Source organism: Drosophila ananassae (assembly GCF_017639315.1).
Source record: "Drosophila ananassae strain 14024-0371.13 chromosome 4 unlocalized genomic scaffold, ASM1763931v2 tig00000245, whole genome shotgun sequence".
In the NCBI taxonomy this organism is placed as follows: domain Eukaryota; kingdom Metazoa; phylum Arthropoda; class Insecta; order Diptera; family Drosophilidae; genus Drosophila; species Drosophila ananassae.
In genome coordinates this window covers 123,523-134,125 of record NW_025319049.1, presented here as the reverse complement: position 1 = coordinate 134,125, position 10,603 = coordinate 123,523, and the positions used below count along the sequence as shown (strand labels likewise).

General features: G+C 35.7%; 1 non-coding gene across 1 annotated transcript; it reads left to right on the top strand.

Annotated features, from left to right (window-relative positions):
• The first annotated feature begins 8,708 nt into the window (after positions 1-8,708).
• Positions 8,709-8,795, top strand: Trnas-gga. The gene has a single exon. It is a non-coding gene; the product is annotated as a tRNA-Ser (tRNA).
• The last annotated feature ends 1,808 nt before the right edge of the window (positions 8,796-10,603 follow it).

Sequence of the window (10,603 nt, the reverse complement as noted above, 5' to 3'; positions counted from 1 at the left end):
TAACCTACTTGGATGGTAGGGCAATATATGCTTTTGTGCAACATATAATTAATAGCTAAAACATTTAGGTATCTATTGCATTATTCTAAATTATACTACAATAATAATTATTATATAAGCCATAGAAACGGATTAAATACAAAAACTTCCTTGACAAACTCCGCCAACCCCATTATCATGAAACTGAAGCTATTTATTTATCTTCTCTGTACAGATTAAATGACAAAAAAACTCACGTATCTGGCGTCTCATGTTTAATTTTTTGCACTATGTGCACCTTATGTCTTATAAAATTTCTACCTACATAAGCTGAAACGCGCTTATAAAGCGTTTAAAACATAAAAAAACGCCAACTTAAAAAATGGATAGTGAATAACTAGCTACCCTAGGGTTTCTTTTGCCTTTTTTTCTGTTTAGTAAATTTCTTAACGTTTATAATTTAGATTAGTTGCGGTTTAAAAGTAGCTGAATCGCGGTTATTAAACGTTTAGAATAAAAAAACGCCATACTTGAAAGTATAATGTAAGTAATTAGCCAACCACGGGGCTTCTTTTGCCTTTTTCTCCGCTTGGTAAATTTCTTAATGTTTATACGGAAGGTGTCATCCGAGTAGCTGACACTGGGATGACAAAAAAAGGAGCACTGGGATGACATCATAGGGGCGCTGGCCTGACAATCGTCATTCCGCTACGTGTTAGCGGGATCTAGAGATACCGTGACGGTATGACAAGGGAGAACAGTTGTATTCCTGCACAATTTATTCTCATGACAAAAACGTCTTAACTTTCTCTCTACTTTTTCTGGATAAGGTCAATTTTGTGAAAAAATGGATTGAATTATAGGCAGATTTGGCTATTATTTGTAATACATGGGTATTAGGTAAAATGTTTAAATTTGATCCTTTATTATTAGCTCGAATTCAGTTTGCCTTCACAATAGGCTTTCACATTATATTTCCTGCTTTCACGATCGGGCTTGCAAGTTTTCTAGCCTTTTTGGAATGGTGTTGGCTTAAGACTGGTGATACACGTTTCCGTGATGTTTATAAATTCTGGATCAAGATTTTTGCCGTTGCTTTTGGCATGGGAGTGGTATCTGGAGTTGTAATGTCATATCAACTTGGTACCAATTGGTCGATTTTTTCTGACCGCATAGCCAATGTTCTCGGCCCTCTATTTTCCTTTGAGGTTTTAACAGCCTTTTTTCTGGAGGCATCTTTTTTGAGTATTATGCTATTTGGATGGAATAGAGTAAGTTCTCGTATGCACTTTGCTTCTACTTGTATTGTTGCAGTGGGAACGCTTATTTCAGCTTTTTGGATTATTGCGGCCAACAGTTGGATGCAAACACCCGCTGGATTCACGATTGGTGAGAATGGTCTCCTATATCCAACCAATTGGTTAGAGATTATTTTTAATCCTTCTTTCCCTTATCGCTTTATTCATATGGTAACAGCAGCCTATCTTACAACAGCTTTTGTGGTTGGTGGTGTAGGAGCATTTTATCTTTGGAGAAAACGACATGCTCCTCAAGCAAGAATTATGCTTGGTATGGCAACCATTATGGTAGCTTTAGCTGCACCATTTCAGCTGTTCATGGGAGATAGGCATGGATTAAATACACTAAAGCATCAACCTGCTAAGATTGCTGCAATGGAAGGTATATGGGAAACCGAAAAAGGGGCTGGCTTACTTTTATTTGCTTATCCGGATCAGCAAAATGAAATTAATCACTACGAGATAAAAATTCCTAATCTTGCCAGCTTGATCTTAACACATGATTTTTTAGGAGAAGTAAAAGGATTAAAGGAATGGAAAAAAGAAGATAGACCACCTGTAGTATGGGTATTCTGGTCCTTCCGTATAATGGTTGGAGTTGGAATTTTAATGATCATAATTGGGTCAGTAAGTGTTATACAGTATCTTCGTGGCAAATTATTCCAAAGTTGTTTCTTACATGGATGGTGGATATCAATGATGCCGTCTGGGTTCATAGCGTTACTTGCAGGTTGGTTTACTACTGAAATTGGCCGTCAACCTTACACTGTATATGGAATTATGCGCACAATTGAATCATTTTCATCTGCGATTACCGGTCCTCAGGTTGCATGGTCTTTGATTGCATTTATCGTTATGTATACCCTTATATTTGGAGCAGGTAGTTACTATATTCTGAAACTTATATACAAAGGAATTCCTGTCATTAAAGAAGAAGAGCAATTTTATAAACACGGTATTGGAGCTTCAGTGATTGATGCTGGTACATCTGGAAAGGACAACAATCATGTTTGATTTTTCTTCCTTAATTAATTTACCCCTAATCTGGGGATTACTAATTGCCATAGCTGTTTTACTGTATATTTTAATGGATGGGTTTGATTTAGGTATTGGTATTTTACTTCCTTTTGCACCGTCAGATAAATGCCGTGATCACATGATAAGCTCAATTGCACCATTTTGGGATGGAAACGAAACATGGTTGGTACTAGGTGGTGGAGGGTTGTTTGCTGCTTTTCCTCTTGCATATTCAATATTAATGCCTGCTTTTTATATTCCAATCATTATTATGCTGCTTGGCCTTATAGTGCGCGGAGTATCCTTTGAGTTTCGTTTTAAGGCAGAAGGAAAATACAGGCGATTATGGGATTATGCCTTTCATTTTGGGTCACTTGGTGCTGCATTTTGCCAAGGCATGATTTTAGGTGCATTTATACATGGTGTAGAAGTAAACGGACGCAACTTTTCTGGTGGCCAATTTGATTGGGCAAGTGCTTTTAGTGTAATGACAGGCATTGCTGTGATATTTGGATATGCACTTTTAGGTTCTACATGGCTCATAATGAAGACAGAAAATATAACACAAGAATGGGCACGCAAGGTTGCTTCTTATACGCTTGGTTTTGTAGGTATTTTCATGGGACTAGTGAGTGTAGTGACACCATTTTTAAATGAACGTATTAAAAACTTTTGGTTTAGCATGCCAAATTTTTATTATTTATTTTCTATTCCATTACTCACATCTTGGCTATTTTTCATGCTGTGGTTTGATCTTCAGAATACTAAACGGGAGTACCGTCCATTCTTTCTCAGTATTGCTATTTTATGGGATATTTAGGTTTAGGAATTAGTATCTACCCATGGATTATACCTTTTCAATATACCATTCTGGATGCAGCCGCTTCTGGGCCAAGTTTATCTTTAATGCTCATTGTTATAATACCGCTTTTACCAATCATTTTAACTTACACTGGTTATTGCTATTATGTCTTTCGTGGAAAATCAAATTATGAACACACATATTAAGGAGTTAGTGACCTTATGGTTAAAACGTTACCCTTAAATCAAGCAGTCGTTCAGGCAATGGCGTCAACTCAAGAACCTTCATTAGCAAACCCTCCTATGGATTTTCTGAAAAGTTTTTGAGTATATTGTATTTTTAATTTGTAGAATAAGTTTTTTTCCTTTTTGCATGCTAACCAAAAAGGGTTCTGTCATCCTTCTTGTCATATAAGTAGCTTGACGCGGGCATTCAGTTTTCTTTATAATTTTCTTTGTGAAAGAACAAAAATGCTTATTTGTAACCATAGCTGGCTTACCAAATGCTGGGAAGTCTACATTAATTAACAGCATCATAGGCAAGAAAATTGCAATTGTCACCCCTAAAGTGCAAACAACAAGGACGCAAATAAGGGGTGTTGCAACATGCAACAACACACAAGTTGTCTTTACTGACTCCCCAGGAATTTTCTCAGCAGAAACAAAACTTGAAAAAGCTTTAGTCAAATCTGCATGGTCGGCAGTTAAGGATAGTGACATCACTTTGTTGCTTGTTGATGTAAGCAATTATTTGAAAAATATAGAAAGAATTAAGACTATATTTATGCGGCTGCAGCGCACAAAAGGCAGATGCATTTTGGTTATCAATAAAACTGATTTGGTAAAAAGGCCTGAATTAAAGATGGCGCATGAGCATCTGAATTTGCTTTATAAATTTGAAAAGGTTTTTATGATATCAGCATTAAAGAATGATGGACTTTCTGATTTGATGAATTACTTGTCTGAAGTTGCATCGGTGAGCCCCTGGTTTTATGAAGAAGATCAAATAACCGATTCCTCGACAAATTTTTTATCAGCAGAAATTACGAGAGAAAAATTATTCTTGAACTTGCGTGAAGAATTGCATACTCCTACAGCTTTATAACTGAACAATTTGAGGAAAAAAAAGATAAGAGTTTAGTCATCAAACAGATCATATTTGTGTTGAAAGATAGTCATAAAAAAATAGTACTAGGAAAAGATGGCAGTAATATTAAAAAAATTAATATCGAAGCGCGTGCTGAACTAGAAAAATTATTTGAGTGCAAGGTACACCTCTTTTTATTTGTGAAAGTGCGACCTTGGATCGACCGTCCGGAGGAGTATATAGGCAATGCTTAATTCTTTATTGGTATTTGATATTGAAACTATACCAGATGTAAATTCCTGCAAAAATTTACTCAATATTAGTGATGATAGTAGTGTAGAAGAGAAGAGGGATGCATTAACAAAATATCATCTTGAAATAACAAACGGGCAAAACTCTTTTCTGCGTCAGCCTTTTCACCTTGTTGTAGTTATTAGTTTTTTACTTTGCAATATAAGCTACCAGAGTGGTTATGAGGTGTTCACACTGCAAGAAATAAGATCTGGAGGCACACTAAATTCCAGTGAAAAGGAGCTAGTGAAAGGATTTTTAACTACATATCAGAGAAAAAGCCAAGATTAGTTTCGTTCAACGGACGCACTTTTGATATACCAGTGCTGAAGTATCGTGCTATGGTCCATGGCATTCAAGCAGAATATTTTCATAAAGCTGGCGATAAGTGGAATAGTTACAATCAGAGATATAGCAGTGATTGGCATTGTGATTTGCTTGAATCCCTCTCTGATTTTGGAGCTTCTGCGAGAGTAAAAAATGAACGAAGTTTGTGCAGCATTTAATCTTCCTGGTAAGATTGGAGTTGATGGGTCACAAGTTATGGGCTTATACGATAGCGGCAAGATACAAGAGATTCGAGATTATTGTGAAACAGATGTAATTAACACTTATTTGATTTACTTAAGGTTCATGCATCATCAGGGAAGGATTACTACTGAAAGCTACAACAAAAGTGTGGAAGAGCTACTTTTAGAGTGCGAAAAAAAAGAATACCTAAAGAAATTTAAAGAAGAATGGCAAATAACTTGTGGTGGAAAAATTTTACTTCCATAGAATAAATAGTCGAGTTATAATGCACTAACAAGCGAACCTCTGTACTAAATTTTGGTTAATATACACGTTGAGCATATTAAGAAAGTTGCTTTTAAGGTATTGCATTTTACTTTTATTTTCGTTATAAGGTTGCTTTAAGTTGAATTTTCAACATTTTTATACTATTTACATTTAAGATATGATTTCGAAATTTTTTGGGGGCACTTCATGAAAAAGTCTATGTATACTAGAACTGCTCTAGTTTCTTTATTAACTTTATGTTCTTTCAGCAGTTTTGCAGCTGACTTTCCTGATGAGAGTATGAAGGAAATAAAAAAGCAAGAGAGCACAAAAACTTCTGGAAAAACAGAAGTTATGAAAACATCAAATAAAAAACTGAAAGAAAAGATGGACAGAATATGTAATGCTGATCCAAGAAAAAAAGCTGAAGAGCTTAAGAAAAAAGAGGAGCTAAGATTAGCAGCCGAGCAGAAGAAAAAAGAGGAGATCAGGCTAGCAAATGAGAAAAAAGCAAAGCTTATAGAGGATTCAAAAGCGAAAGCTCTAAACGCTAAGAATTCTAATATAGAAAAAGGTAAAGTTTCAAAAACTAAGCGTTCTAAAACTAAGAATGCTAAAGTTGAAGCTAAAGATGTAAAGAAGGATATAAAAGTTGTTAACAAAAATACAGAGGAAAAAGGTAAGGCAAGTCCTGTTGTTTCAGTTGGTGGAGTTGATATTATCGATACCAATCAAGGGCAAAGTAATTTAAGAATAACTTTTGGTGGTGTTGTTGATGCTCAAGGTTATGGCAAAGCTGGACCAAGTGGCGCAGATTATAAACGTTATAACGTTATGCCAAACAGATCTACAGAGTATTATAATGCCACTCCAGATATAACAAAAGGAGCAAATCCAATATTCTATGAAGGAATAGGAAATATTGGTGATTACAGCAACGATATGGGTATGATTGCTGATGCAATATTGCACCTCAGAGCAGAAAATAAGAATGAAGATTTAGGTCTTCTTTATGGTGCTGACGTGCAGTTTCATGTCCCAGTGACCGAAGGTAAGGGAGCTTCACAGGGTGTTTATGCTGCAAAAGGCAGAAGTGCGCATGTGTTTGTTAACTCAAAATATGGTGACGTGAAGCTTGGTTACCAATTTGGTCCTGAGGCTCTGATGAGGCTTGATGCAACAAGAATTGCGACTGTTGACGGAGCTGCAGATAGTGACTGGTTCAGAAAAGTGAACTTAGAAGGAAGCGCTGCTAGCTTTCCATTTATGTAACACCACGTCTTTACACTGAAAGTTTTTCGAGTGAAAGTGAAAAATTCTCTTTCCGTATGGCAGGGAAATATAACAAAGGCGTTATGACTACACTGCCATTTAGAGTTGCTTACTACTCACCAAATTATATGGGCGCAAGATTTGGTATCAGCTACTCACCTCGTTATGATAGTGGTTTGTTTACTGTAAAAGAAACAGTTTCAGAAGATAAAGGCGGTAAGATAGAACATAAGGAAACGATAAAGCATGTCGGCCCAGACTATGAGCACATAGTAAGTGCTGGTGCATCATATGAATATGACTTTGATAAACATAACATAAAAGTTAAAACTTCTGCAGTTGGTGAATATGGCTTTCCAAAGCAACCAAGTAAAGATAAGCATCTTTATAAGGAATTTGTGGAGTATAATGACCTGATGGGTGTTAATTTTGGTGTAAGCGCTGATTATAAGATTAATGAAGATCAAGGCGTAAAGTTTGCTGCCTCTTTTGCATACTTGGGCAAATCTGGTCAACCGAAGGGTATTAAAAAATTAATTGGTGATACCTATACGGAAATTGATAGTAAAGATGCTACTGATGGCAAAAGAGTGGAAGGGCTGAAAGCTCAATTTGGTAAAGATAGTATAGATACCATGTATTGGACTGTAGGAGCTGGGTATCAACATGAGAATATCTACACAAGTTTGACGTATTTTGGCAGCAGAATGAATGACAAAGATATGCTTCATGATGGTGCACTTGGCGTTCAATATGATCTGTCTCCTGCATGCAGTAAGAACAAATTTGTTCCTTACGCAGCTCTCCATTATTTTATGACTAACGAAACAGGTAAGCTGAAAGATGAGTCTGATGCTGATGTACCTTCTAACCAAGGAATTCTCCTTCTTACTGGTGTGAAGTTTTCTTTCTAACCAGCCAGTACACACCACAGTTTAATTGTGGTGTATTCTTGTCTGTTAGTGTTTATTTGTCGATCAAATAAACATATGGTGTCCCTCTCTCCTGTCATCCCAGTGCGTGACACACAACTGTAGCGAACATTGTGATTTGAGGACACTCCACCAAGAAGGATGTCATCCCAGTGCCCAGACACTGGGATCCAGCTTTTCCATGCAACTTCATCAAAAGCGTTATTCAGCATAAGATCAGCCACTTTTTATGCTCACCAAATCAGTTGCTTACTTACAAGCAAAATTCCTGGATTCCAGTGTCAAGCACTGGAATGACACCCTATGGTCACCGGAATGACGCTTTATGGCTACTTAGATGATGAGAAAAGAACACACTGCCCTTATTCTACTGGCCGTATAGCTACTTTCAAATTTAATCAATTAAGCAGGAGGACCCTATGCAAACCACACTAAAAAATCATTTAGCTGGAGAATTACTTACCACTGCTACGTGCTGGAAATTAACGCTTGCAGGTGGAGAAGTAATGGGATTCACTGACTATGATGAAGACTTAAATATTGATAATATACTCTATAAATCTTCAAGTGGATTTACAGCCAGTAGTATAATATTAAACAGCAATTTAAAGACTGATAATTTGGAAATTGAGGGAATATTAAATAGTGTTGATATCAAAAAAAAAGATGTTTTATCAGGAAAGTACGACTTTGCAAATATTGAGATATTTCTTGTGAATTATAAAGACTTGACCCAGGGAACAATGAATCTACATTCAGAATTTTTGGTAAAGTGACATTAAGTAGTGGAAGATTTATTGTTGAAATTAGAGGGCTTTCAGCAAAGCTTGAGAGAAGCATAGCAGAATTATACTCTCCTGCATGCAGAGCACAATTTTGCGATGATAAATGTAAAGCCGATACTAAAAAATTTAGTAAAATAAGTACAATCACTAAAGTAATAGACGAAAGAAGATTTGAAGACACGAATTTAACTGAGAGTGATGAATATTATAAGCACGGAGTAGTAAAATTCTTGGCTCAATAGCGTTTGAAGGTGTAGTAAAAAGATATAAAAATAAAGTAGTTACGTTGTTTACTTCGCCTCCATACCAAATTTTTGCTGGAGATAAATATTCAATACTCGCAGGTTGCGATAAAACATTTCCAACTTGCAGAAGCAAGTTTAACAATACTGTGAATTTTCGTGGTGAACCCTATATACCAGGTTTTTATATTGTTTAGCAGTACAATTTCAATATTATGAATAAGCATGGAAAGGTGGCTGAGTGGTCTAAAGCACACGCTTGGAAAGCGTGCACATATGAAAATATGTCGGGGGTTCGAATCCCCCCTTTTCCGTATGTTACTTCTAGAATAGAATAAAACCCCCGGTCGCGCACACAACTGTACGAACATTGTAATATGGTACAATGTTACAACTATGCGGTGGTAATTTACGATAAATTCATGTAGCCATTTCAAATTTTAGCCATACCAATGTCAGTAAATTGATTAAGCAAATAACACTTGAGTAGCAGTTCCTTCCACGATTAATTTCAGATTTGTTCCGAAAATTAAACCCGAATGTTTGTTTCAGTCGCGAGAAAAAACTTTCTACATAAGATCTTTTTCCGTAGTTTGTTTGCCTTTTCCACCTCTTCATTCCATCTTCGCTGTATGACTTTATTAGTCTAATTGCAGCATTTCTCTCTACCATACTTTGGATGCTCTGCTGCATTGTTTTTTTGGAGGAATTTTTTGTCTTTATTGCCGCATTCATCACACAATTTATAGAGTTTATGTCTGTCATATGCTCTGTCTGCATATAGTGCTTTTATGGCATGCTGAAAATTAACTCCTTTAAGTAAATCGCAAGCTCCATAGTGATCAGACCGTTTACTGTATTTTGCAGCTATGGCTTTTTTGCTGTTTATATTCAACATTACATGCAATTTTCTTGTCTGTTCATAGCCACGATATTTTCTATCAGCGCTATTTTCCTTGCTGTGTGTTGTTATAAATGCTGATGCTTGTGCTATCTATGGCAATTTCGATATCTTCCATATTATTTTTATCAATTCTGCAATCATTGATCTTAATATTAAGTTTTTTTGAAGCTTGCGAATAGCTGATAACTGCCAAATCTCTTCCTATTTGTTGCAAATATCCTTTTATAAACCCGACTGTTTGTCTTAAGCCAATTCTAAAAAGATTAACGATTATATGCACTAAAATCACAACTTTATCACTATAAATATAGTTGCCGCCCTGCATTTTTGGACTATTTTCATACCAATTTTCGATAGCTTTATCGATGTAACGAAAAATATTTCCTCTTTTTTCTAGAAATTTGTTATATTCATGGCAGTTACTAACTCTCATTTTTTGTGGCATATTTTTTCTTCAACAGTTAAATAGCTATTTATAATGAATTTTGTCAGTAGCCACCAGATTTTTTCAGTTGCTATGCAACAAAGCTATCCCAGTGTCAAGCACTGGGATGACAGGAAAAGAGGCTATTTGGATGACATCTTTCTTCTTGGTATAAATTATTTTATATCTCAATGTTCATACAGCTATGCACGTTGCTGCATAGTGGATGAGGTGTTCTACCTCTAAGAATATACATTATCTCACATAATAATATAATATTTCGTTCATAAATCAACGTTTTTAACATGCAGCAAGAACATTTCCGTTGTAATTAAGGTTCTTAAGATGTATATTAATGAATCTTGTTTTCAATAAATAATGAAAGTAATAATTGTCATGATAATGTTATTGTGTAGCAGTTACACAATGGCAAGCGAGAGAATAAGTCTAGTGGATAAAAAACTATCTCAAGGATATGTAGCTCCAGTGCTTATAGAAAATAGCGTTATTTTATCAGACAAGCACGGCGCTTTATATTCCTTTGATATTGATAACTCAAAGGCTATGAATTGGAAATTACACACCTCTCACATAGGAAAAAAATTGGTAACATGAGCCTATCACATTATGAAAAAAATGTTTTCTTTATAGTGGATAACACTTTACACGCAATAGGCGCAAAAACTGGCAAGATTGAGTGGGAAAAAGAATTGAGAGCTCCAGTAAGAGGAAAAGCAGCAGTAATAAATAATAAATTGGTAGTATTGACTATTGATAATTATCTGTACGTGTTT